This window comes from Notolepis coatsorum, assembly GCF_963971535.1.
Source record: "Notolepis coatsorum genome assembly, chromosome: 6".
NCBI classification, from domain to species: Eukaryota; Metazoa; Chordata; class Actinopteri; order Aulopiformes; family Paralepididae; genus Notolepis; species Notolepis coatsorum.
The window spans coordinates 128799860-128826424 of record NC_140170.1 but is presented as its reverse complement, the minus strand read 5'-3'; the positions used below and the strand labels follow the sequence as shown (position 1 = coordinate 128826424).

At 42.1% G+C, this 26565-nt stretch overlaps 1 protein-coding gene across 1 annotated transcript in view; it reads right to left on the bottom strand.

Annotated features, from left to right (window-relative positions):
- Positions 1 to 26565, bottom strand: part of mmp24 (matrix metallopeptidase 24) — a gene marked incomplete at both ends in the record, with an annotated part of 493526 nt that overhangs the window by 448207 nt on the left and 18754 nt on the right.

The following is a 26565-nucleotide window of genomic DNA, read 5'->3' as shown; positions in this document are numbered from 1 at the left end:
TAAAAAAAATAGTAAAACATTAGCCTACAACCAGGGCTGTACAGTGCGACATAATGTCGCGGTGCTATGAAAAAATCTGTCTGCAATGAATGAACTTACTGCGATAGCCTGTGTGAAAAAAAAATTTGCGTGTGAAGTGAATCTGGGCCACGCAACTTGGTAGTTGTAGTCTACTGTGCGATTAAATACCATGTCCCCGTCTGCGTAGAGTCCATACGCCCAACACCAAATCCCAGAATTCCTAGCGAACAATCGAATCGAAACTGAATGTGGGCTATTGCATCGCCAAAGAAGAACTTCCTTTCAATAAGTTTAAGCCGCTAATTTTGCTCTGCAAGAAGAACGGAGCGGATATCAGTCCATCTAATGACAACCACGTCTGATGTGGAGAGATGATAAGAGACCATAGCCGATTAAAGTAAGTCTGATCTGGCAGTGATGATTTACGGGGACACACTTCTAACGTCCAGCCATGCATTAGGTGAGCCCACTATTAGGACGTTTTTCAATACTTAAATACTGTCAACTTAAATTTCCCTCCAGGGATCAATAAAGTATCAACCTATCTATCTAATAATGAGACAATATGCAAATAAGATAATACTAATAATACTAATTATTTCTCGTTTTGCATAGTATTACATTCCTCTTCTATAAAGTCCCACCGTAAGAGCTATGGCCTCATACAGGTCCATTAAACCTTTTTGATTAGAGTCTTTCCTTCGAGCTAAGTTGAACTGAACATTTCACTGTCAAAAGCGCAAACTTAAACAAGGTTGCGTCGCAATACGGTTTTCAAAATAAAGGTCACATATACACATACCGTAGTAGGCCTCTCAATTCTTATAAAAAAAAGTCCCGGATATACATAAACATTAATTGGCATAGATCTCTATAAACGGCCCAACACATTGATCACTTTAGGCACACCCTGAAACCAGTAACATCACAAATATGAAGCGGGTAATTACCCATAAAAATAATAAACCTTTCATGGGGTTATTTACAATAATAATAATTCATTTTATTTATAAAGCACTTTTCATTGTGAAGGAAATCGGTGGTGGTTTTCAATGTATGTGATGTATAGATTGGGGGGGAGATGACCACAGCTAAAAGGGGCCGGTTCAGAGAGGTCGAAGTGCATGTTGACGGTGGTGGGAGACGGTGGTTCAGAGCGAGCAGGGTGTTAGTGTGAGTACCACACTGAGCAGGGCCGAATGTTTTGAATTCCCCAGTACATCAACAAAGATAACGGAGCAGCACAGGGCACAGAGGCAGAGCGCGATGGAGGTTTTGACAGTAATGAAACGTTTTGAAATGTGTGAAAGGTTATTAGCAGTTGTCATGGCAGCGGCACATGACAACCAGAAGGGGGTGGGCCGTCGTTGCTAGGACGAAGATCCTATAAAGGTGACAGTGGTTCCGGGTAAGGGCAGACTAAGATCTGACTGAGACTAAGAGGGATATAATAACAAACTTGGTCATCTGGCTGTACCACGTGCACATACCAACTGTATGATGAAAATGGTTCTCTACAGATCTTCCATTGCCTGAAACATGCTACCCACCAACTAAAACAAAATACTCTTTCAAAAGATTACTCAAACAGAGATTGTGTAGGCTGGTTGAATAACTCAGAATAATAACCATATAACTCCATATAATAGGTTTTTAGAGGAACAATGTTTTAATTCATAGTTAAAGACAGTATAGGTTAGGTACTTTATGATGATATATCCCATTCACACAGTGATTTAATACATGGGCTGTCCAAAAATATAAAAACAATCGTTATACAGTATGGTTCTTTAGCACAAGGGTTTGTTTGTTGAACCTAATGAACCTGTCTACCAAACAGGTGTAGCTGTTTGTTGTATTTGCCTGTGAATGATAGATAGCTAAAAGTAATGACATAGCTTGACATAGCATATGTTTATCAACAAGCATTGCATCTCATGGTATGGTGCCTGGATTGCATGACAGAGGGAAGAGAAAGATGTTGAACGGTAAAAACGTCTTCAATCTAACATGAACAAAGAAAGCTGAGGAGAAGCCAGGCCAAATAGAGGTATGTTGTTTTAGCTATATAGAATATACAGCTAGTAAATAAAAAATGTGTCTACTAATAGACCCTGTTAACAGGTAAAAACATTACCCCTTTGTTTATCCATCTTTGACAAATAAAACAATTGTTGTGAAAAGGGTCTGCTAGGTCATAGAGCTTGTTCAATTTAGTAAAGAATAGTATTATATTAATATTAATAGTAATTAGAATTCTAGTCACACTAATCAGCTGCGCTAAAGGGTCCAACCCGTTAGCAGGTGCTGGTTCACTGCGACCGACTCATCTGTAGTTTACAGTTATTTAGCAATCTGGGCATCTTGGCAAAATGGCCAAAAGTATGTTTCCAGGCTGAAATGAGATTATATCACTGACTATATGATACAATTGCATCCTCACTTCATTACAGGTGGGCTAATATGAGACTGCAAACAACCATCAGTTGACCATGATCATCATCTTCTGACGACGAAGCTTTGAGGACAGGCTGGCAATATACAAAAGCCGTTGTGTACCAGTCCTGGGAGCCTGTAGCTGTTCCGCAACTGTAGCTATTTCCGGGGTAGGCCTGATTGGCCCCGACAGGCACGTGACCCGCCGCGGCCACGCCCCGCGGCAGCCTCAGGTTCACAGGCGCTTTCCGCCTTCAACGCCGCCCGCAGCATTTTTAGGCAGGAGTTTGCGGCGCCTTTCACATCGCAGTCATCAGTCATAATAATCGCGCCGCAGTCGGCGGTCATGCAATCATTTATCATTTAACATTTGAAAGGCATACATTGTTGTATGAAATAAAATAGTATAGAGACATATGTACAGCGTCGCGATCGCAGTCATCAGTCATAATTATCGCGCCGCAGTCGGCAGTCATGCAATCATTTATCATTTAACATTTGAAAGGCATACATTGTTGTATGAAATAAAATAGTATAGAGACATATGTACAGCGTCGCGATCGCAGTCATCGATCAGAACATACAGCGGTGTGCTCTTCAGAATGTACCGGGAGAAACGTTTACTGTACCCCGCAGACATAATAAGCATATAAGCAGTGCTTACTAACATTATTAGTTACGTTATTTCTGACCGAATTAGTCATTCATTTGTCTAGCACAGTCTCTAACAGTGTAACAGTAAGAAGCATTTTGGATAAAAGTATTCTGTACTTCTGCTTTCGCCAACGGCAGCGATGTGAAAGGCGAAGCGAACTCCAGCAGTAGCGCGCTTGCCGCTGGGGCTGCCGCGGGGCGTGGCCGCGGCGGGTCACGTGCCTGTCGGGGCCAATCAGGCCTACCCCGGAAATAGCTACAGTTGCGGAACAGCTCTACGCGTCCTGGGACTCCTGGGTACTGAAACTCAAGCTGCGCTACACCTTGTGGATCACCTATAAGCAGCACCAACATACAAAAGATTTTGGTGTTCAGATGAATGTCACATTGGACTCAAATGATTTTCTGATCCTCAGAACTCTTCCCCAGATGATGCAGTCATAGAATATAATATTTCTAAAATATAATAAACCGTTTGTAGTATGCAGTGATATTTTATCTTTTTATTTGAGTAAAAGGTTCTGTTCAATTGTCTTGTTTCTATAACAGGGTGAACTAGGTTTTTAAAACACTTCAAGTTTCAAGTTTGTTTAATAGTTGTCATAGTAAAATACAGAATACTTTTCCATTAAATGCTTTTTTCTGTATGAGCTCCTGTAGATTCCTTCTCACTTAGGAAATTCATCTCAGAGGCAACTGCTTTGCCATACATGCCATACCTCCACTCTGTCTGCAGCAGGTCTCTGCTCATGGGACGGCATGTCCGTATCAATAGTCTATGAACGCTACACAAAGTGGTCGACATGTTGTTGGCACAATTTGGAAATGCACAAACACAAACCGCTGTTTTTATCTTTTAGATAACGTTAAGCTAGCTGTATTCCAATGCAACAGCTTCCAGTGTTTCCACTACTTTGGATATATAGAGATAAGGTTGAAAATTGGCAAAGTGGTCCTTTGATAATAATAATAATAATAATAATAATAATAATAATAATAATAATAATAATAATAATAATAATAATAATAATAATAATAATAATAATAATAATAATAATAATAATAATACATTTTATTTGGTGACGCCTTTCATGACACCCAAGGTCACCTTACAGATCACAGAAAAAAAAAAGATAAAAACACAGCAAGGCAGTTAAAAGTCAAGGTTAAAAATAAAACAAACAACAGGAAGTATAAAAATAGTGATGTTAAAATCACAAAACAAACAAACAGCAGGGGGTATAGGACATTAGGACAGTGACAGAGGTTATAATGAATATGCGAGTTTGAACAGATGAATGAATGAATGAATGAATGAATGAATGAATGAATGAATGAATGGTTTATTTTCGGTCTTTGTTTACAACAAATCAAAAACACAGAAAAAATATCACAAATGTACTAGGGGTGCACCGTGCACGATATTGATTTTTTTGACCCCTTGATCTATCGCTTGAGCCCTTGGGTCATCTCTGTCAAACGTCTTTAATTTAGCAAACGCCTCATCAATAGGTACATTACAAGCCCCGCCGGTTCCTTTGCAGCTGGCTTTGGATTCGCAGCAACCTAGCCTTTAGCTGCTCGCGCGTCGTCGTCGGATTTTAATACACCATCGTAGCGGTGGTGATGTTTCAGGTGACTTATTAGGTTGGGTGTGTTATAGCTTGTTGCCCCTTTCCCTCCTCATGGAACTTCTGCATTTGTTACAAATAGCAAGCAAACTGTTTTCCTCTGAAACTTTGAAAAAGTCCCACACTACCGACGCCATATTTGTTTACTATCTGAGTGTGCTGCTTCTGAAAGTTACGTGACTACGTCACAGCCAGGCATGAGAAAGGGAGTGCTGGATTTGTGAAAAAAACTCCCTCTTCCTAAACCACACGCTATCAGTCGTACCACAGTACTGACAAAACGGGAGGAGCCTACAGTGGAGGTGGGATTGAAGCTGTGCGGCAACCATCCTCTCAAGGGTTTTAGAGATGAAGGGAAGGTTGGAGATGAGCCTATAGTGGTTTAAGTCAGCTGGGTCAGTATGAGTTGATGATAGTATGATCTTGGTATGTATTGGTTATGGTTACACACTCCTGGTGATACTAAATCCAAATTGAACTCTGCCATTGGAACGAGGAGATTTGGCCCGATCCATACATGTGCGACTTGGCTATAATAAGGTTATTTATAGGCCTGATATTCTATATTCTATAATAATATTTCAAATGGCCAAATGTGTCCAGATGGCAGAATTCAGTACTGTATCTACAAAACCTTCTGTTAAATCATCTTCCATTTATTAATTTGCTTAGATTTGTTGTACATGTTATCTCAAGAAGGTGCTGAACGAGCTCAGTAGCTCTGGTCATTTTTAGCATGGTGTTATTCACTGTAAACGACAATTCTATTCTCCTTTGGTTCATTACAATTGACTTCTGACACTGGGAATACATTCCCTGAGATCTATAGATGTCCCTAGATACCGAGAACATGCAAATGGACCTTGAAGAAGTGGAGCAATCTTCCATTTACTTAGGTATGTATTTTTAGGTGGATTTTCAGAAACTAGGGCTAGGGCTTAACATGTTAAACATCACTATGAAGTGAACTAGCAGAGCTACATAAACATCACTGTAAAACAAGTCGATAAAAAACGCCTATAGCAAGTAGCGTGAAAGCCAGCATCTCCAGGAACATTGGCAAACTCAATCTCTAAACAATGTTTGTATGTCTCCGCAATGGTATGATTCTCGCCTGGCAAGTTAAGCCACCGTTTGACACAGTTTCTATATCTATCCCATCGTGTCTGTGTAAAATCTTGTACACTTTCTTTCTGAATGGACATGAGATGCATATAACATTGTTTAGAAACCTTTTTGCGAACTTTAGAAGGTGTTTTTTGTCCATTTTCGTCCTCTTCTGTACTCGTCGATATGTACTCTGTGGATTCCATGCTACTGCTAGATTGTTTACACAAATTTGTTGTCGTCCCTCGTCCGTAACCTGGCAACAAAGCGGCTGCTATTGGTCGAGCGCAAGACACGTGAATGAACTCGCACCACTTACATCAAATATATCTACGTGATCGATGACCAAAGTATCCATTCACGAGGAAAGATCTAGTCCCGACTTTAAAAGTATAATTGCGCAAAAACGGCAGGATTGTAGATGGTACATGTTACACATGGCTCTTGGTATGTATTGGTACATGTTACACATGGCTAGGGATGGGTACCTTTCACATTTGAACCGATACGGTACCGGTGCCTGTGAATCGATACCGGTACCCAACGGTACCTTTTTTCGGTACTTTAGTCTCAAAAAATTAAATGTACCTACTACAGTACCTCAGTCGTAAAAAAAATCCAAACTTCAAATAACTACAATTTCGACCGTTTTCGGCTTGCCATTGCTCCGACTGCTTTGTTGTTGAATCAAGTCAAATCCTAGGTAAGCATATATTGTGCGTGTGAACGTTGACATGAAAAGAAAAAAGGGGAAAAAAAATATTAAAAGAAATTTATTAATTAAAAGAATTTTTTTTTCTCTGTATCTCACTTGAATCTATACTCGGTAGTACCGACGTGTTTCGGTTCGGTACCTTAAAAGTACCGAATTCGGTACCCATCCCTACACATGGCTCTGTACTGGTATATGTTACACATGGCTCTTAGTATGTGTTACGACCCTGGCTCATGGGCACGCAACCTATGTGCAAACCAACACCAAAAACCCTGTTCTCTAACTCGAAGTGCTACTATCTCAAGGAACTATTAATATAAATGTAAACTAAAGTACTAAGGTAAACCCAACGGACAAGGACTGGAAGAACCTGACAGCTCTTCTTCTAAGCACAGACACTGCATGTGTGTTACTAGGTCTGCCTTTAAAGCTCCCAGCAGGTAACCAATCAGCACTAATTGGCTAATTGGCAGCCCTCACCTGCATGCCCTGTGACCAGTGTTGGGACTTTGTAACGCGTTACAGAAACGAAGTTACTTTTTGCCGCAACTAGTACTCTAACGCATTACTTTTGAAATTCAGTAACGCTACTTACGTTACTGAATGGTTCGTCACTGCGTTATTTGCGTTATATACCGCGTAGATTGATAGCGAGCGGTAGTGATTATTATTATTATTATTATTATTATTATTATTATCCTCATATCCTGTCTGCCTGGCTGCGGGGAACGCTATGCTGGGGGCGTGTTTTGTTTACTATTCCTGAGATTCCTGACTGATGGCAGCGCCCAGGCAGAGCACTCGCGTATTTCTCTTTTGTCGAGCGAAAAGAAAATAACGTTTTAGTTATGTCATTTGTGTTTTGGCTCAAAGATACTGGAGTCTAACGTTAACTACGAGGACTGTCACTCATCCAAATCCACTCGCCACCCGCGTAGAATGATACGAGGCGAGTCTGGCCACTGGCCAATCAGAAATGCGCAAACCAGAAATGCGGCTACGGAAAGAAATAGACCCTCTCTATTGTAAACAAAACAAACACTCGCTATGAATCTACATAAAAAGAACGCACTAACAAACTAACAAACCATTTAGCAACTACTTGGAGAGATAATTAATATACAACATGGAAACGAGATAAAGAACATGTTTGAGGCGCTGCTGGAGTCAACTGGACTAACGTAACGTTACTACATCTCGACCACCGCAGACTTTGGTGAGTGCAATGTGTTCACTGAAACTCAAATTGATCAACGGATTTTGACTGTACGAAATCTGCCAGGGAATCTCATAATACTAATCAAACAATATAAATATAGTCCTTTCATGCACAATTGATATCCTAACTATTCTAACGTTGCAATGCTTTGATTGATATCTTAAACAACGTTGCAACTTGCAAGATGGTGAATGAATGAATGAATGAAAACTTTATTTAACAGATTGCAGAATGGGTACAATACAGTACGGCTCAATACATACAATTGTTAAGGGGATGCAGACCTGAGAAAGACGTTTGTCTTGTTTCCATCAGGGTCCCCCATTTTCAATTCATATAGACATTTATGACATACACAACATACATGACATTTATGGCATAGGGACATATAGGTATTTAGTACTGATACATTTGTGACATAAACGGTATTCAAATATACAGTACTGTTACCCCTAGCTTTGGGTAGGGCGTTCCACGTTGTTGTGGCATAATTGCAAAACGTGTTTAGTCCCTTGTTTGAGCCGAATCTGGGTTTTACATGATTTGTTGAGCTTCCTCTGGTGTAGTGGTTGTGGTATTCACTGACCTTTGGGAAGTATTTTGACATGTACATGGGTACCCCGGTCGTATAGTGTATCTTGTAGACCAGGCCCATTGCAAGTTGCTGTACTCTGTCGTCTACTCTAAGCCATCCTAGGTTGTCAAAGTGGGCAGGGGTGAGGTGGGTTCTGGGGTTCAGGTCTGATTGATTGATTGATTGATTGATTGATTGATTGATTGATTGATTGATTGATTGATTGAAAACTTTATTAACAGATTGCAGAATGGGTACAATACAGTACAGCTCAATACACACAATTGTTAAGGGGATGCAGACCAGAGAAAGACTTTCGTCTTGTTTACATCAGGGTCCCCCATTTTCAATTCATCAGGACATATATGACATACATGACATACAGATAGTCAGTACTGCTACATCTATACATTTATGACATACCAGATTTGCAAATACAGTACTGTTTGTGATACAGAAGGAGTCAGGAAAAGGGAGTATATACATTTGACGTAGAAACTGTACATTGGAGGAGGTTGGGTGGGGGGGGTTGGGTACACTGGGATATTGACAACCATACTGGGTAATCTACATTGGAGGTGGTTGGGGGGGGGGGGCACACTGTATAAACAAGCAAAACTGTACATTGAGGGGGGGGGGGGGGGGGGGGAGACACTGTACAAACAAACAAAATTGTACATTGGACTATTGACAAAACCATACTAGGTAAATGACTGTACATTGGAGGGGGTTGGGTTAGGATATTTACAGGGGCCAGTGTTGAATTGCAGTCTCCCGTAGGTGTCCCTTGAGAGAGGTTTTGAAAGTGGGTAGTGATCCACATTCCTTTACAGCTTTGGGTAGGGCGTTCCACATTGATGTGGCATAATTGCGAAACGTGTTTAGTCCCTTATTTGAGCCGAATCTGGGTTTAACATGATTTGTGGAGCTCCCTCTGGTGTTGTGATCGTGGTATTCACTGACCTTTGGGAAGTATTTTGACATGTACATGGGTACCTTGGTCGTGTAGTGTATCTTGTAGACCAGGCCCATTGCAAGTTGCTGTACTCTGTCGTCTACTCTAAGCCATCCTAGGTTGTCAAAGTGGGCAGGGGTGAGGTGGGTTCTAGGAGTAAGGTCAAGCAGTAGTCTGACCAGTTTGTTTTGAGATGTTTGTAATTTTGTTTTTAGCGCCTTTGAGGTGCTTTGGTACCATGAGGTGCAAGCATAGTCGTAGTACCCCTGAATGAGTGCTCCTGCCAGAGTCTTCAGGGTATTCTTGTTTACCAGAGAGGAGATCCGGTACAAGAATCGAGTTCGTTGGTTGACTTTTTTTATTACATTGGTCAAGTAGTAGTCTGACCAGTTTGTTTTGTGATGTTTGTAATTTTGTTTTAAGCGCCTTTGAGGTGCTTTGGTACCATGAGGTGCACGCATAGTCGTAGTACCCTTGAATTATAATGGTTATAATGAAACGCTCCGGCGACATCAAGGCTGTTCCTTCAACCGGCGCACTTCTTATTATATCGACTCGGGACAACATTTGTTTGTGTCAGATTTGTGTTTGTATCTAGACCACATTGCTTAGCAGAGTTCGGTGATGTGAATGGAAACTGTCAAGTTGATCAACCGATTTTGAGTACTATCTGGGGCATGGGACTCGGGAGCAATTTTTTTTATTATTATTTTTTTAAATAACTAAATAGTTACTTTTCACAGTAACTCATTACTTTTGGGTGTAAGTAACTAGTACAGTAACGAAGTTACTTTGAAATGAAGTAACTAGTAAAGTAACTGAGTTACTATTTTTCAGTAACTAGCACAACACTGCCCGTGACACAGGAGTACTCAGGCCTGCCTGCACAGTGACACAGAAGTGATCAGCTCCTGGTACATAAGACCTCCCCCACCAAACTGGTTGCCCCAGAGGCAACCACCACACAACAACCCATAAACAAAAACAAAAAAAACCACTGTGACCCATTAGTTGTCAGGGCCACTACCACAACAGCGATAGCGGGTCGGCCCCTGTCGAACACGACGACCAACCGTTTTGTATGCTCCCTTTCAACAGGCCCCTCCACCGATACCGACCTGTCAAAAATAGACTGCAAACCAAAATCAACCTGAGAACTGCGCTCAACAGAACAGAACACAGCAAAACAAAAACCATAGATCACTGATACCACCACCGCGCCCATATCCATCCCACCTGGCACTGGCAGTCCAGGATACTGCAAGCCGTGAACATCCAGAGTAGGATGTACCGCCTCAGGTACAGCCCCACCGTACCTTGAACATGGCAGTACGACAGTCACAAAAACGTCTGGAACACCATCTAAAATGGCGTCACCCAAAATAACATTGTCCTGATCAAAATCAAAATGGCTGCCACTCAACAGACCAGGTCGCGAAGGCGGCTCCTGCCCCACAGGACACAGGTAACTAGGTTGACCATCACACCTTGTGCATGGCAGAGAATCAGTGTGGACATGTGGATCAATGTCAGAATCATCAACTGACATACTGAGACCATCCCTGCCCACAAGTGAAACATAAGGAACAATAGAGCTACTGTGGGAAGGCTGGCAGCCTAAGTCAGGCTTAGTAGCCTCTCCAACTAGAACGGTGTCACATGAAACAACAGCACCTCTCATAGCATCCTTCCCACACTCCTCCTCCAATTCGTTCGTGGCCTCAGCCACCATACAGGCTGGGAAGACCCTGAGACACTGCGCTGCCGTACCATCTCCTGCCACATGCTTCTCCGGCACGCATGTCAACTCTGGTTTCACCCCCGGGCCTAACACAAAGCCACAATCAAGAGAATCATTATGCAGAGGTAGATCCACAGTGTGCTTTCCAAAATTCTCAACAGGTACACATTTTAATTCAACAAAGAATGTGTCACTAAGTGTAATGTCCCAAGTCGAAGTGTCAACAACATCACTTTTGTCCTTTGACATTTCCCGAGCCACAGCACACACAGGAAACACTCCTGGATGTTTCTGTGCCAGCTCATTAGGGACCTCAGGAACCACAGGAATGGGAGTTACAACCGGAGTAGCCAACACTTTGTCACCAGCCAAATCATTTCCTAGAATGAAGGACACCCCCTTTATGGGAATGTGAGAACATACCCCCACAACAACATTGCCTGATACTAAGGGAGAATTGAGCGTGACCTCATGCAAAGGTGCATCCACAAATGCACCCCCAAAGTCCCGAACAACGACACCGGAATGCAAAGAAGAGTTTTCTGAAAACGGCAAAACCCCCGCCAGAATGAGGGACTGAAAAGCACCGGTATCTCTCCAAATTGTTATAGCCTGTTTGGACTCTAGTGCATTAGTCAGGGAAACAAATCCATTCATCATAAACCTTGAGGAACCCTCGAGCTCTTTGTCCACACGTTTGATACTTCCCCCATCCCCATCTAACGTTGGCATAGGCGTTCTGCATATGGTTTCTACCAGAGCCACGGTTCTGAAATTTTTCTGCTCAAGCACCGGGCACCCAGCAACGATATGACCAGGTTCTTTACAGTAGAAACAGATAATCCCTTCTGGGAATGCACCAGCAGAACCACCCCGCCTAGGAGGTGAAGTTAACTGACCAGCAGACACAGGTTTTGGGAAACGGCCCCCCTGAACAGGACGCCTATCCCCGGACTCAACACGGTAGTCCTCCAAAAACTTGTGTGTCAACACAAACTCATCAGCGAAGACAGCGGCGTCGCCTATCTTCCATACCTTACGCTCATTTAGATGTGTGGAAACAGTATCAGGAACACATCTTTTAAATTCCTCTAGGAGAATCAACTGCCTAAGCTGCTCTCTTGACTCTGCCTTCTGAGAAGTGCACCACCTGTCAAACAGGTTCTCCTTCTCCCTTCCAAATTCAACATAAGACTGCCCCTCCGACCTGCGATAACCTCTAAAACGCTGACGATAGGCCTCGGGGACCAACTCATAAGCCCTCAAAATGGAAGCTTTAACCAGCTCATAATCAGCGCTTTGTTCAAGGGACAGAGCAGTGTAGGCTTCTTGTGCCCTACCAACTAAAACACATTGCAGCAGCAGTGTCCAGGCGGTATCAGGCCACTTCAATGTGGTTGCCACCCGTTCAAAAAGGGGAAAATATCTTTCCACGTCTTTCTCAAAAAATGGAGGTACCATCCTAATATTCCTGCCTACATCAAAACCTGAACGTGACTCTGGATGCAGAGCACCCGCCTGCAAGGCAGCATGCTTATATTCAAGCTCCTTCTGTGCACGCTCGTGCTCCAACAACATTTGTTTCTCCTTAAACTCACGCTCCTCTTTCCTCTCTTTAAGCTCACGCTCCTCTCTCCTCTCCTCACGCTCTCGCTCTAGCTGCCTTTCCTTAAACTCCAACTCCCTTATCCTCCACTCACCCTCTACACCAGGTAATAGCGGAGACGCGCCAGACGAAGGAGGCTCCTCCACCCTCTCCTCAAGCACCTGCTCCCTAATGAGTAACACCCTTAACGCACTCAAGGCAGACGGCTTCAAACGTTTCTCCCCTGCAGAAAGCTCCACCCTGTAGTGTACAGCAAGTTCTAGCAGTTGTTCCTTGGAAAACTTCTCTAACAAGTCATGAGATGGGCGATCAACAAAGTCCCTGATGGAAGCCATTGTCACTGAACCAGCCACCCCAAGCTACACACCCTACCTCACAGTCACAAAGAACCACTAACGAACCACAAAGACCCCCCCAACGAACCACTGAAGAACCACGAAGAACCACTGAAGAACCATTAAGAACCACTGAAGAACCACTGAAGAATGCTAAATGCCAATAATAACAACCAGAAGGGAACGCGGTGGAAATGTGAGCTCTACGGAGCGCACCTTTCTAGGTTGCAAAAGAAAAAAAAAGAAAAATAAAAATAAAACACACCCACCCTAAATAGACGTGTCATACACGCAGGGTGTTAGGTGCTACCAGGTATGCTCACCAAACACTCAAACAAACAAAATAAATCCAACAAACAATCCCAAACAGGTGCGCCTTCTAACCTGATGTGACTACATATGCTTCTACGTCTAACCTGCAGTCAAAACCGGCCCACCACATGTCTACCCTAAGAAACACTAAATCAAGCCCTACCACACTACCTGTGTTTTCTGGCCGCCCTAATCTACCTACCCTTAAACTAATGCCATGTAGACCTAACCATCTTCAACCACACCTGCTACCAGTCAAAGATCATACTTGACCATCCACCCGTCCAGTACATGATACGGTACCAGACAAGCAGATGGTGCTAATCCCTTCCCTGACTGCCCCAGGAGTACGTGGTGCACAGGACGCTAACCAACAACCAGAAAATAATGTCCCTATCTACATGTGGTGCCCACTAAACTATATATTTTAACAGCATAAGTAGTCACATCAAATTACAAACAAATACGGCATACTCACCTGTTTGATGAAATGGCTCAGCCCCCACGTTACACCATTATGTAACGAACACCACCCAAACCATAATACCATGACACCCCGTGTAACACAAAAAAAACCCACCAAACACATTTCTAGGGGTAAATATCCCGGACGAGCGCCCAACTGTTACGACCCTGGCTCATGGGCACGCAACCTATGTGCAAACCAACACCAAAAACCCTGTGCTCTAACTCGAAGTGCTACTATCTCAAGGAACTATTAATATAAATGTAAACTAAAGTACTAAGGTAAACCCAACGGACAAGGACTGGAAGAACCTGACAGCTCTTCTTCTAAGCACAGACACTGCATGTGTGTTACTAGGTCTGCCTTTAAAGCTCCCAGCAGGTAACCAATCAGCACTAATTGGCTAATTGGCAGCCCTCACCTGCATGCCCCGTGACACAGGAGTACTCAGGCCTGCCTGCACAGTGACACAGAAGTGATCAGCTCCTGGTACATAACAGTATGTACTGGTACATGTTACACATGGCTCTTGGTATGTATTGGTACATGTTACACATGGCTCTTGGTATGTACTGGTACATGTAACACATGGCTCTTGGAATCAGATTTGAACATGGGAGAGATACTGTATGTCAGCCTGGCTTCTGTCTAATCTGATACTGGTATATGAAGAGGTTTCAGTCACAACAATTGGATCAACATACTGGACTTGGTCAGGTGTAAAACTATATATGATATTTGAGAGCAACACAGGAAGACTGTGGTTTATAAGAAGAAGATTATACTACAACACACACAAACATACACACACACACACAAAATAAATGTCAATGTGAATCTGCAAGGCATAAGCCTCCTATCCAGTGTAAATAACTGTGCTTGCTATCACATAACACAATTACTTTTAAAAACGTGATCCCAGTCAGACACAAAATTAAATAATATTATTTGGGTTTATCTGCTTTCTTTGTGTTCAGTTACGATTTTTAGACCCCAGATAACACAGATCAGCAGATCAGAAAACAAAAGTTGGCGGGTGATATTGCTAATAACTGTGATAATCAGTGTTGGTGATTGAGACTGCCGAGAACCTTGGATGGGAATGTTATGTGGATGTGAAATATCTCATGAGACACGTTGAGAGATAGAGTCTAAGGGTGCTTTCACACCAGAGCTGTTTGGTCCGGACTATCGGACCAGAGTTCGTTTTCTCGGATAGTCCGCTTTTTTGGGGTGAATGCTCAGTCGAACTCTGGTGCGGACCAAACATGCGAACTCTGGTCCGCCTGAAAACGTAGGTCTCGGTTCGTTTCATCGGACCAAACGCGGACCAAATATAGGAAGTGACTCACGACTCTCACGGGTAGAGCGCTAAATTACTACCTAACCAATCAGATCTGCGATATGAGGTAGCGTCACAAGCAGAGCAATGTGTGTGGACAAGAGGCGGGTTGCTACGTTTACTGTAGGGAGGGGCTTTTAGACCCATGTTTTTTTTTTGCTTCGAAAAGAGGGACATCCTCTCAATATGCGGGACGGGGGACGTTCGGTCACAGACACACATTTCCACTCTATTGTGTCCAATAGACGAGCGCCCTTTTCGACCACGTGACATTGTTCAGAAAGTTTAGTGCGCTTGACAAATTGCAATGTGAATGCAGACGAACCAAATGAAGAATGCAACAATGTTGCAACTTCACCCCCCGAACCGCACCGAGTCCACCAAAACTATATATGTGAAAGCGCCCTAACATACAACATGAGACACGTTGAGAGATAGAGTCTAACATACAACATGAGACACGTTGAGAGATAGAGTCTAACATACAACATGAGACACGTTGAGAGATAGAGTCTAACATACAACATGAGACACGTTGAGATAGAGTCTAACATACAACATGTACCATAGCTGCAGGCTGCTGCAATTAGTTTTATTGACTGACTTGTTTGTGGTGTATTTGTAGATGCATGCACTTACTGTACTATAGGTTTGAGAAGATGTGTGTGTGTGTGTGTGTGTGTCTGTGCGTGTGCGTGCGCGTGCGTGTGCGTGTGCGTGTGCGTGTGTGTGTGCGCACATATACATTAAATCACAACTGTGAGTGAAACGCGAGCCCTGCATTATGTTCCGTAAAGAAAAAGGGTTTCATAGCTGCTAGGGCTGCAACTAATGACTATTTTGGTAGTCGACTAATCTGTCGATTATTTTTTCGATTAGTCGACTAATCGAAAAACAATTATATAAAAAAAATAAAGAAAATAATTTTTTTTTTTTTTTTGCACTACCTATCTTTGTGAAAGTGGCTTCTCAGCTCTGGTCCAGCTGAAGACAGAGCAGAGGAACAGATTGGACATTGAGCATGACCTCAGAGTTGCTTTGAGACTCTTGTCAGGACCAAACAACATCCCCACTTATCCCATTAGTTCCCCCAAACTTACTGTCGGTCTGTTATGTTAAGCTAAGAAGTCTTCAGCTGGCTGGACCAGAGCTGAGAAGCCACTTTCACAAAGATAGGTAGTAAAAAAAAAAAAAAAAAAAAAAAATCATAATAATAATATTTTTTTTAATGACTAATCGACGCAACAATTCCTCGTCGACGATTTTTTATAATCGACGTCGTCGATTATGTCGACTAATCGTTGCAGCCCTAATAGCTGCCAATATATAAGCCGATACCAATTTGTCTGTGATAGGCCAATATCGGCCAATGAATGGGCTCTAACGTGTCTGCCTGTGTGTGCCTGTGTGTGCCTGTGTGTGCCTGTGTGTGACTGTGTGTGGACAAACACGTATATATTCGTTGTTGACTGCCATTGAGTTAATATCCTAATTATCAAATCCATCATAAGATTCCATCATCATTTATCAACATCATCACCAAAAGCAACTAAAAAAAAACACGAAAGGCAAGTAAATATCAACTAAATCAATTAACAATTTTACAAAACAAAACAACAACAATACGAAAAACCAGGATGAGAACAACAATACTGTAGCTGTTTTGTTCAACCACACAAAGAGTATGACGTCACAGGAGAAGAGGACTGGGATGAGAAATTAGGGCTGCACGATTTTGGGAAATAATCTAATTGCGATTATTCTGACAGATATTGCGATTGCGATTTGCGATGCGATTATAACATATTTTTTAAATTTTTTACAAGAAGCATGTTGCTGCTTTCTGTAGTCGGGTCCCAACTGCAAAATTACTGTATTACCCTGTATTATACACTTTTACTATCATGTAGACTATTCTGCTTTGTGTTTACATGTGATGTATTGTATACATGCACATTTATTATGTTCTTGTGTGATGTATCGCACATTTTATTGCTGTGTGATGTATTGCAAATGTTATTGCTGTCATCTTGGCCAGGTCTACCTTGCAAAGGAGATCTTGTATCTCAATGGGACTTCCTGGTTAAAAAAATAAAAATAAAAAATGTTTTTTTTTAATTGCAGGCTTGGCGATTTGATAATTGCATCTAGGGGTGCACCGATATATCGGTCGGGTATCGGTATCGGCCGATAAGTGCCTTGTTGACTGCTATCGGCCTATCGGCCGATAAGCTCAAATGTGCCGATAGCAGTCGCCGATAACTAACCATCCATTTGTGTAGCGTCAAAAGGCAAAAAAATAAAAAGTTCACTCGCGACCCACCTGCACAACGCCCGCCGTCCCCCCCACACACACACAAGCTACTGCATCAAAGTTACTATTTATGATTAACAAGGCATTCGTTTTGTGGCATTAACGTTATATAGTTAGTGTTACACGGACAATAACATCAGCATATTATTATTACCCATAGCAGCAAGGCATTACTCCGAGTCCGTTCATAGCCGGGAGGCAGAAGACTAACGTTACTGGTGAAAATGTGATTTACGTTGGAATACTCCTTTGCCAACTTGCTGTACTTTGCTTGCAGGTCTGCAGCCATTATTACTGGATTAAGAATAGCCCCAACTTTAGCCAACGTAACGTTATGGCTAAACCTTTAACATTAACGTTAGTTAAAGCAGATAGCTTTCGGTTAGCTGTTCAATGCATAGTAATAACACAACCAAGCGAATCCATCAGAGCTCCCCATCAACACCGCTCTGTCGGGAGGATGGCATTTAAGAAAGTATCTGCTGTTAAAATGACACAAACATTCGTTTTGTGGCATTAACGTTATTATAGTTAGTTACACGTTCAATTACATCAGCATAGTATTTACCCGAAGATAGCAAGCAAGCCGTGCATAGCTCGGTTACATTCCGTTGCTCATTCCGTACCCAACTACACATTCTGCAATCTGTTAATAAAGTTTTCAACCAGACAAATGTATAGAAAGGCTTTGTTTTATTATAACATTTGTTGCAGTAAAATCATTGTGTCTCGTTTGGCCATCCTGTGGAGCGCGCTGGTCGGCGGGCACTGCCGGGCAGCTAACGTATTAGCTTGTTGTGGTTCTGAGTTTGACTCGCATTCTCGCAAGCAGATCAATGGCGGCATGCCCCGAAGTAGAAAAATGAATAAACGCTTGGTGGTAAGCAGGAGGTGGGTGCTAGCGGTGTGGCGTAATTGGCCGAATCGACTGTCAATCAAAATGGTTCCATTGCATTGGTTGAAAGCTCTGGTTGAGAGAATAGTATCCCGCTGCAGGCCGCCAGAATGGTTCCATTGCATTGGTTGAAAGCTCTGGTTGAGAAAATAGTATCCCTCTGCAGGCCGCCAGACGATACTGGGAGAGGGATCAGTGATACCATAAACATATTTCTTGATGTTTCCTTTTTTAAGTAAGTAAAGAGGCCTACAAATACAAACACACATACAAATATACAGTAGTTTCATTAAAAAAATAAAAAAGAATATTAAAAAAAATATTAAAAAAAATTAAAAATACTTATTTTTTGCCACAATTATCGGTATCGGTATCGGTATCGGCCGATTGTGTTAGTTGAACAATCGGTATCGGTATCGGTGGCCAATTTTCATATCGGTGCACCCCTAATTGCATCATTCCAAATCGCGATTTCGATTAAAAAACGATTAATCGTGCAGCCCCATGAGATTATACAATGTTAGGAAATATGAGGAGACAAACATCACAGAGAGAGGGTGGAGTCATCTATTTGTTCCCTTTGTTAACTCAATCAACGCCAGACCCGAGGATAGTCGGGTTAACTCGCCAACCATTTAGCGCCATACCCGAGTATAGTCGGGTTTTCATCATTATTTCTTTTATTCAATATTTTTATTCATTTCTCTCACACAGACCTCGGGGTTACCATAGGGCAGGGCTCTACAGTGCGACCATATTGCTCGCATATGCCCCTAAAAATATGTGTGTGCGAACCTGAAAAATCAATTACGCGCACGGTGTGCGAGTGCAGATTACAGCCTCAGTCGTTCTTTTTATTTCTCCGCTGAGAATCGTTAAAAAACTACAAGTCCCACATTGCACTCAAGCCAACGGTCCAATCACAGTAGAGTGACGTGACTGGTTTCGTCGGAAATAAAGCAAATGACCAATCGGAAGCTCTCATTTTGCTTGTTTACGTCCTGAAACTCCACCATTGCGATCAGGGCTCTGATTGCGATATGCGAGTGTTTTCTGAGACACTAACTTATTATAGTCTTACCAATAGCAATAGATTTTAGAACACCTAGATTTATCGATAGCAATAGTAATATAACGTTAATGCAACAAAGCGAATGCCTTGCTTTGTTAATCATAACGTTGATGCAGTAGCGCAGTGTTTCTCAAAGTGGGGGGGGCGCAGAGGCATGACAGGGGGGGCCTTGAGATTTATAAAAAAAAAAAAATTGGATTAGAGAAAATTATCACTAAAGTGCTATCTGTTGCAGCTGCACTGTTCTCCATGAAAATACCATTTCTCAAAATCTGAAAATCATTATTTAATAAAACACAGAAAAGGATCACCAAGTTACTCTGGATAAAAAAAAACTTTACAGACAACATTGAGACAAAGCTTCCTGACACATCTCCATCCAAACTCTTGGAAGAACTCTTTGAAATCTCATCTGATACCACCTAGAGAGCTAGTTTCAGAGTGTGGTGCTGAGTACAAAGTATCTCATCTCATGGCCTACCAAGTATCTCATGATGCAGCAGTTAACACTTTAACCGCCGAAAACGCCGGAACTCGTCATTCCCTGCCATGCTCATTCCGCCGAGGACGCCTTAACTCGTCTTTGATGTCAATATTTCAAAAATCTGTCATCGAAATCATATTTCCTTTCCGGGGCCCTGAGACACAAGTGTGATCTCCTCTCAACTCTCTAGCGGTTCAAGAGCGCCATCTGGTGGCCGATCGCCAGATCGCCAACCGGATATTAACCTTTGAACCAGTAGTACTCATGCAAATGTGGTCCGGCCACTCTCTATAGCTCCCGCGACTCCATCTTGAAACACTGGATAATAGATCGCTCCCCCTAACTCAATTTTATAAATCTATAAATCACGTTCTGAAGAAAGCTGCAGAAAACGATAAAAACATACTTATACTTTAGACCATATTTTAGTATGAATATGTGAATGAAAAAGTTTAACGTTGCTACACCCTGAACAATACATATAGGACATTGAATGGGCCATAATAATGGCAATGTAGCAATAGAATTTAAAAAGTTATAGCCCTGCAAAGAAGGGGAACTTCTCCATAGACAAATAGAGCTGGCGAGGGATGGTAAATTATGAATTTAACCCATGGCGATCAAAGTGTTAAGGTGTTGATACCATTCAGCACCACATACAGTATCTGTGTGAAGCTGGCTTTTCATCCATGACAGCTCTGAAAACAAAATATAGGGCCAATTTGAAAGGTCACGATATTGGTGTTATTTCAATGAATTTAAACATGGCCCATTTCATGACTATTTTGTTGGGGCGAGGGGGGGGCCCAAAATATTTTGGTCCGCCAAAGGGGGGCCTGACAGAAAAAGTTTGAGAAGCACTGCAGTAGCGTATGTCGTTGTGTTGGCTGTAACGGACATGACAATAACATAACGTGTACACATTAAAATTGCGATAATCAATTCTAACATTTTCAAATCGATGCAGTTGAATTTTCCCCTTAGGATCGATGCATTGTTACACCCTACACCAAAGTCACTGGCCCACTGTGTATCTGTGTGTATAATAACTTGGCTAGCGTTATCAACAGCAGAGATGGGCAATAGGGTCCAGCTGCAGCGCCGGACGGCCGGAGTGCAAGCGGTGTGACGTAATTGGCAGACTCGACTGTCAATCAATGGTCTACCTGACACGCAAACTCATAAACAATGTTTCTGTACTGGAGGTGTACAGTATTTCAATAGGCAACCCTGAAAGGATTATTTTTCTAGAAGAGCAACACAGCCAAAACATAGGCATTGTATGCATAAAAGGGGCAAAAGCTAAAGTTAAGTGACTGTTACTTTTGTAGCAGTAGTTTGATTTGATAGTTTATTTGATAGGGACAGCACATGTTAATGAACATCAAGTACAAAATACAAAATGTAAACATGCAGGGTTGTAGCAAGAGCTAATTTACACACATGCACGCACAGTACAAATATACATTTAGTAAAAAAAAAAAAAAAAAAAAAAACTCTGTTACTTGAAATATTTTCACTGTGCTCCTAAATATTTTTGGGTGCTGTGGTATAATATAATGTCCTCATGTAAATATATTCCCCTCCCCTGTGCCCCCCCCCTCTCTGTGGAATAAGACATTCCTGTGCCCCTCTCCCCAAACCTGTACCCCCCCCCCCCCATTTGACCTATCAAATGGGACCACATCCCCCCCTTGTTAACTATATAAATCTCCTCCCGAGATTAATCCAGGTCTTTACCTGGGTCATTTCAGCTGATTACCTGGGGAAAGCCCTCAGCCATTCTCTCTATGTACTTACTATCTGTTTGGTTAATAAACCTTTGTTATTATCCAAACCTCGGTTGACTGAGAACATTCTTCATCAGGATATCCACAAATATCCCACAATTGGCGTCTACGAACTTGTGACGGACTCTTGCGTCCTACCGGCGTGCTGTATTGTTTCAGCTATACAGAGAAAAGTGAGTATAATAGATGGTCGACCAAAAATGTATGGCAAGGAATTAAAACCTTCCCGCTTTTCTCTGTTCCAGGTGAATATTACAGAATGTTGTCAAATATTGAGATCATGGCTGAGTAAGAATAGCGTGTATTAATTAGGGATGCTCGATATTGGCTTTTTTACCGATACCGATATTCCGATATTGTCCAACTCTTAATTTCCGATACCGATATCAACCGATATCAACCGATACCGATATATGCAGGGTTTCCCCCCCCCCAAAAACGGAATAATTTCAGGTAATTAATAATTTCACTGGATATATATATAACAAATATTGTTATTGTTTTTTTTCTTTTTTAAACCGATACCGATATTTTCCGATATCACATTTTACTGCCGATATCGGCCGATAATATCGGTCGGCCGATAATATCGGACATCCCTAGTATTAATATATCTGATCTGTATTGAGAATCGTACCGGGGAAACGCGTGTACCTGGGTCCTTATCTGGACAGATGTTCTGAGAGGATGGGTTGTTAGTGCTATTCCCGGATTTGAGCTGTTGCCAAACCGAAAGTTAGGGCACAAAATAAGGTTGTTGGATTGCTAACCCAAGTCTAGCTGATGCAGACTAAAATATAGGCAACAAGGCAAGAAACGTGGGCTTACTAGATGTGATATCCTTGAAAACGCTACTCTGTTAAAAAACGTTCTGTGATTCCTCTGCAAAGAGGCGGGAAGTATATCTCGATGTAATTTACCATGAAATATCTACAGCAAGAATTCTGGGTCTCAATGAATCCAAAATGTCAATGTGGTTAGAAGTGGTGGAGAGAATAAAAGCTAGCTTATAATGGTAGTGTCTGGTTAGGTGCGAGGGATAGTGGAGGTACTTCTCAAGGTGGGGTCCGGGAGGGGGGGGTTCGAGCTGAGCATATGTGTGTAGGTTTTTTTTTTAGATAACAGGTATTATGGGTATATCTTATATAAAACAACTAACCAAAAGGTGATCTCATTGGATGTGCCCTGACAATTAATGCTTGTATATCTTATCGTGTGTTGTCATGTTTGTTTATATGTTTGTTTAAAAAATAATAAAAAAATAAAATACAAAAAAAAAAAGAGGCGGGAAGTTAGGACCGAGAAGCTGATGGAATCATAATTAGAATTACCAGAGTAACGTCATAATATTCATTGTTTCAACCTCAAACTAAGCCCACAATCTCTTCCATTCCTGAAAACGATGTATTCGGATTAAATTAACCAATTAATCATACAGACAGCGGGAAGATGACCGGCGATGTCCCGGTGTAGTACGCCATACTACATTAAACAGGACGTTAGTCGCGGGTTAAGAGACCGAGAGTATGATTAAACGGTATATTCACATCTAATATATCGCTGGTAAATTTCGAAGTCAGGTTCGGTCGTTATGATTTTAATAACGATGTATAGTTAAACCAAGGGTAACCAAGCCTTGTCGCAGCAGAGTGCTGGTCGACTAAACAAACAGCGATCCAATACAGTCAGATATACACACACGTTAACTTTTATGTATTTTCGTTTGTTTGTCTGTTTAAAGTCTCGTTTGTATGCGCACAGTATGCCGACTGATATCGCGCCGAGCATTGAGAGACGAGTTACCGTTATACAGAGAATAACATTGAGGTGCAATTCACGCGACAAACTAGGATAGTAATTTCCGGAACCAACAAAACCGGCCCACGGGAACGACCATTTGGGAAGTATAGTTTTATCGTTTCAGTTTGTTTACGTTTTCACATATGCACAGGCGCGTTCATTCTGTAACAAAACGCTGGTTTAGGTAAATTCCAGGCTATTGAGAGCTCGCGGAACTAGTACTGCAGGATTGCAAAGCGTTATTTCCGAGGCGAATGGGAACGCACAAACGTCGCTTGGAGCGATGACGTTACGCTATGCGCGCCGTGGAGTTATGGTTTTGTTGTGAGCCTATCCATGGGCGAACGTAAGGTTTAATATGCCCGAGGCCGAGGGTATATGAAATCCACGCATATTATATGTTTTAATTGTATGTGTAAATACACGCTGGTAATATAAAATGGTTATTCAATAACTGAACTGAACTGTGAGGATCCAACGTGAACACGGCAGCTTTTTCCGGTGAGTATGAAACAAACTTATGACGCATGACATAACCATCCTTTCATTTGCAGAAATTACAGCTATCCCATATCGCTTGAGCGATTGTTTTGAAGTCCTAATGTAGATGCATGACATAACTATCTTCTTATTGCAGTAAACTACAGCTATCCCATATCGCTTGAGTGATTGTTTTTCAATACTGTACACGTTATAAGTCACAGAAAGCTAAACTCAATGCCTGTTTCAGATGTGTAAATGTATCTGTGGGCGCGCAGGCAGGCTCGCTCCTCATAAATGGGTTTCTATATCTTAGAAATGTGCACAAGGCTAGTGATAAGGCAAACATGCTATGTTTATTCAACAAATCATTTCTATTTTAATAAAACAGTGTATGTTTTAATTCCCACATTTTTGATACGGGGTACCATAGAAAATCATGCATCATAACTGAACACAACACAATTTATGAGTAACACACTTCCAGTATAAGCGCTTGACCTTATATAGATGAAGACTAGATGACGTGTGTTTGAACTCAAAATCAAAGAGAACACACTCAAAAATGGTCTTAGAGGAGTGGGAAAATTAACATGTTTTTTGTGTTTACAGGAGAGGCAGACTGAGTTAACTCTAAATTGAATTACAAAGCAGTGTTTAAACACTCACTCAAACCAGCTGAGGACGATGTGGAGTTGAAAGACAATGCAAATAGCCAGAGAGGACTCTGACCACACCTATAGAGACGCAACGTAGTATCTCCACTATACTTAGTATAGTAAGAAGTATCGCTTTAGACGCCGATTTTCTCCATTACCACGAGACTCAACCGAAGATGATGTGGAGTTGAGAGACAATCGATTGACCATTTAAAACAAATCTGCATCCAAACACCCACATGTAAATTTCTTTTACAGGAACGAAGACGATAACGAACGCTATTCAGAGTGGGCACTCGAAACCCACAGGGTATGGCGTGAGGGAGACAAAGCAATGCAAATGCCTGCACTCTGACCACAGGCTTGGTGGACTCACCTGACAATGGATAACAATGGATGGAACCACTTAATTAACATGAATCAGACACAAGTGATGATGTTGCAGTCATGAAAGTCTACCTAATTCCCATACTAACAATAACTAACCAGTTGTTTTCATCATCTCTTTTCAAGAGGCACACAAATTAGAGATATGAATTCTGAATAAAACCAGACAAAGTAGAAGTGCCCGAGATGAAAGATTAATGATGAAAACAACTTTACTTGCAATCTCCTCCTTCTATCCTCTGCTTACAACCACTAACTCCTTGCAATTTCAAGTCTCTCCATGACTGCAAATATCAACCACCAAAATTGGAGCACAATTATCTAAATGTACAAGGTATACACATACATTGATCATTTAGCTGACACTTTTATCCAAAGCGACTCACAGATTCTGTGCGACAAGACATCAGGAAGAGCACAACTCTATCAGCTGAGCAACAAGTCATCAAAGTGTTGAGTGCCACAGTGTAGGGTAGTTTTATTAGGACGAGTGCATGACAATAAGGTTAGTTAGGGTTAGATGACAAAACAAATGATTGTTTTTCATGCAAAATTAACTGGCTGCCTAGATTTTATGTTTTTCCCCATGCTAAATTAGGACGAGCCACACTGAGACGTGAAGAACAACCGAGAAGTCATGGCGAGGTAAGTATCTTGAAGAAGCACACCATCGTACACGGCCTGAGGTAAGGTCAACTTCAATTTAACATCACAGACTATGAAGACAAAGAGCTATTTTATCTGATTCAAGACTTTGGCCATTCATTTACAATTTTATTTAAAGCCTAATGCTGTAAGATCTAGTTAGATACAAGATCTGATAAGATTGTAGTGAATGTGACCTTCTTGACATAAGGAATCACTGCTAATGCAATTGGCTTGCATTTCCTATTTTCAATTAAGTGATTTTATTTACAATGAATTGAATTAATCCCAAAATGATTTTCCTCTTTAGCAGAAAGGCGTTGAATCATTTATGTGAGGAGGTTTTCTAAGGCAATTTTATCATCCTCAGATCATATTGGTGAGAGGACACGACAAGTGAGAAGGAGTGAGACGACGCGTGACCTGAACCACGAACGACGGCAGGACCAGGCAGAGAGGAACACAACCCAGCGACCTGAGTGACCCACGACAGCAGAGGACCACCAGGGACGCCACCAAGGAGCTGCAGACACAACCAAGACGATGACAGCAACCGTGGGAGAGCCGCCATCCAACCCAGCCAAACAACACAGACGTCCCCAAAGGAAGGGGAGCAGAGACAGAAAGGACGACATGCAGCCTCACCCCGGCAGCCCGCGGCAGACCATCTACAGAAGGGAACCAGAGCCCTGACCATCAAGATGGATTCCGATGACAAGATTGCCATCCGTGTGAGAGAGAGCGTCCTACTGACTAGCCACTACACCGGCGGGCCCTCGCCCTCCATCAAGTGGTACCGCAATGACGAGGAGAGGACAGCGAAACCAGCACAACACATTCAAAAACGCCCTGACCACCATGTCTCTGGGCCTGATGGGGGCCAAGCGTGAGCACATTGACGGATGTGTGGTGGTGATGGAGAGCA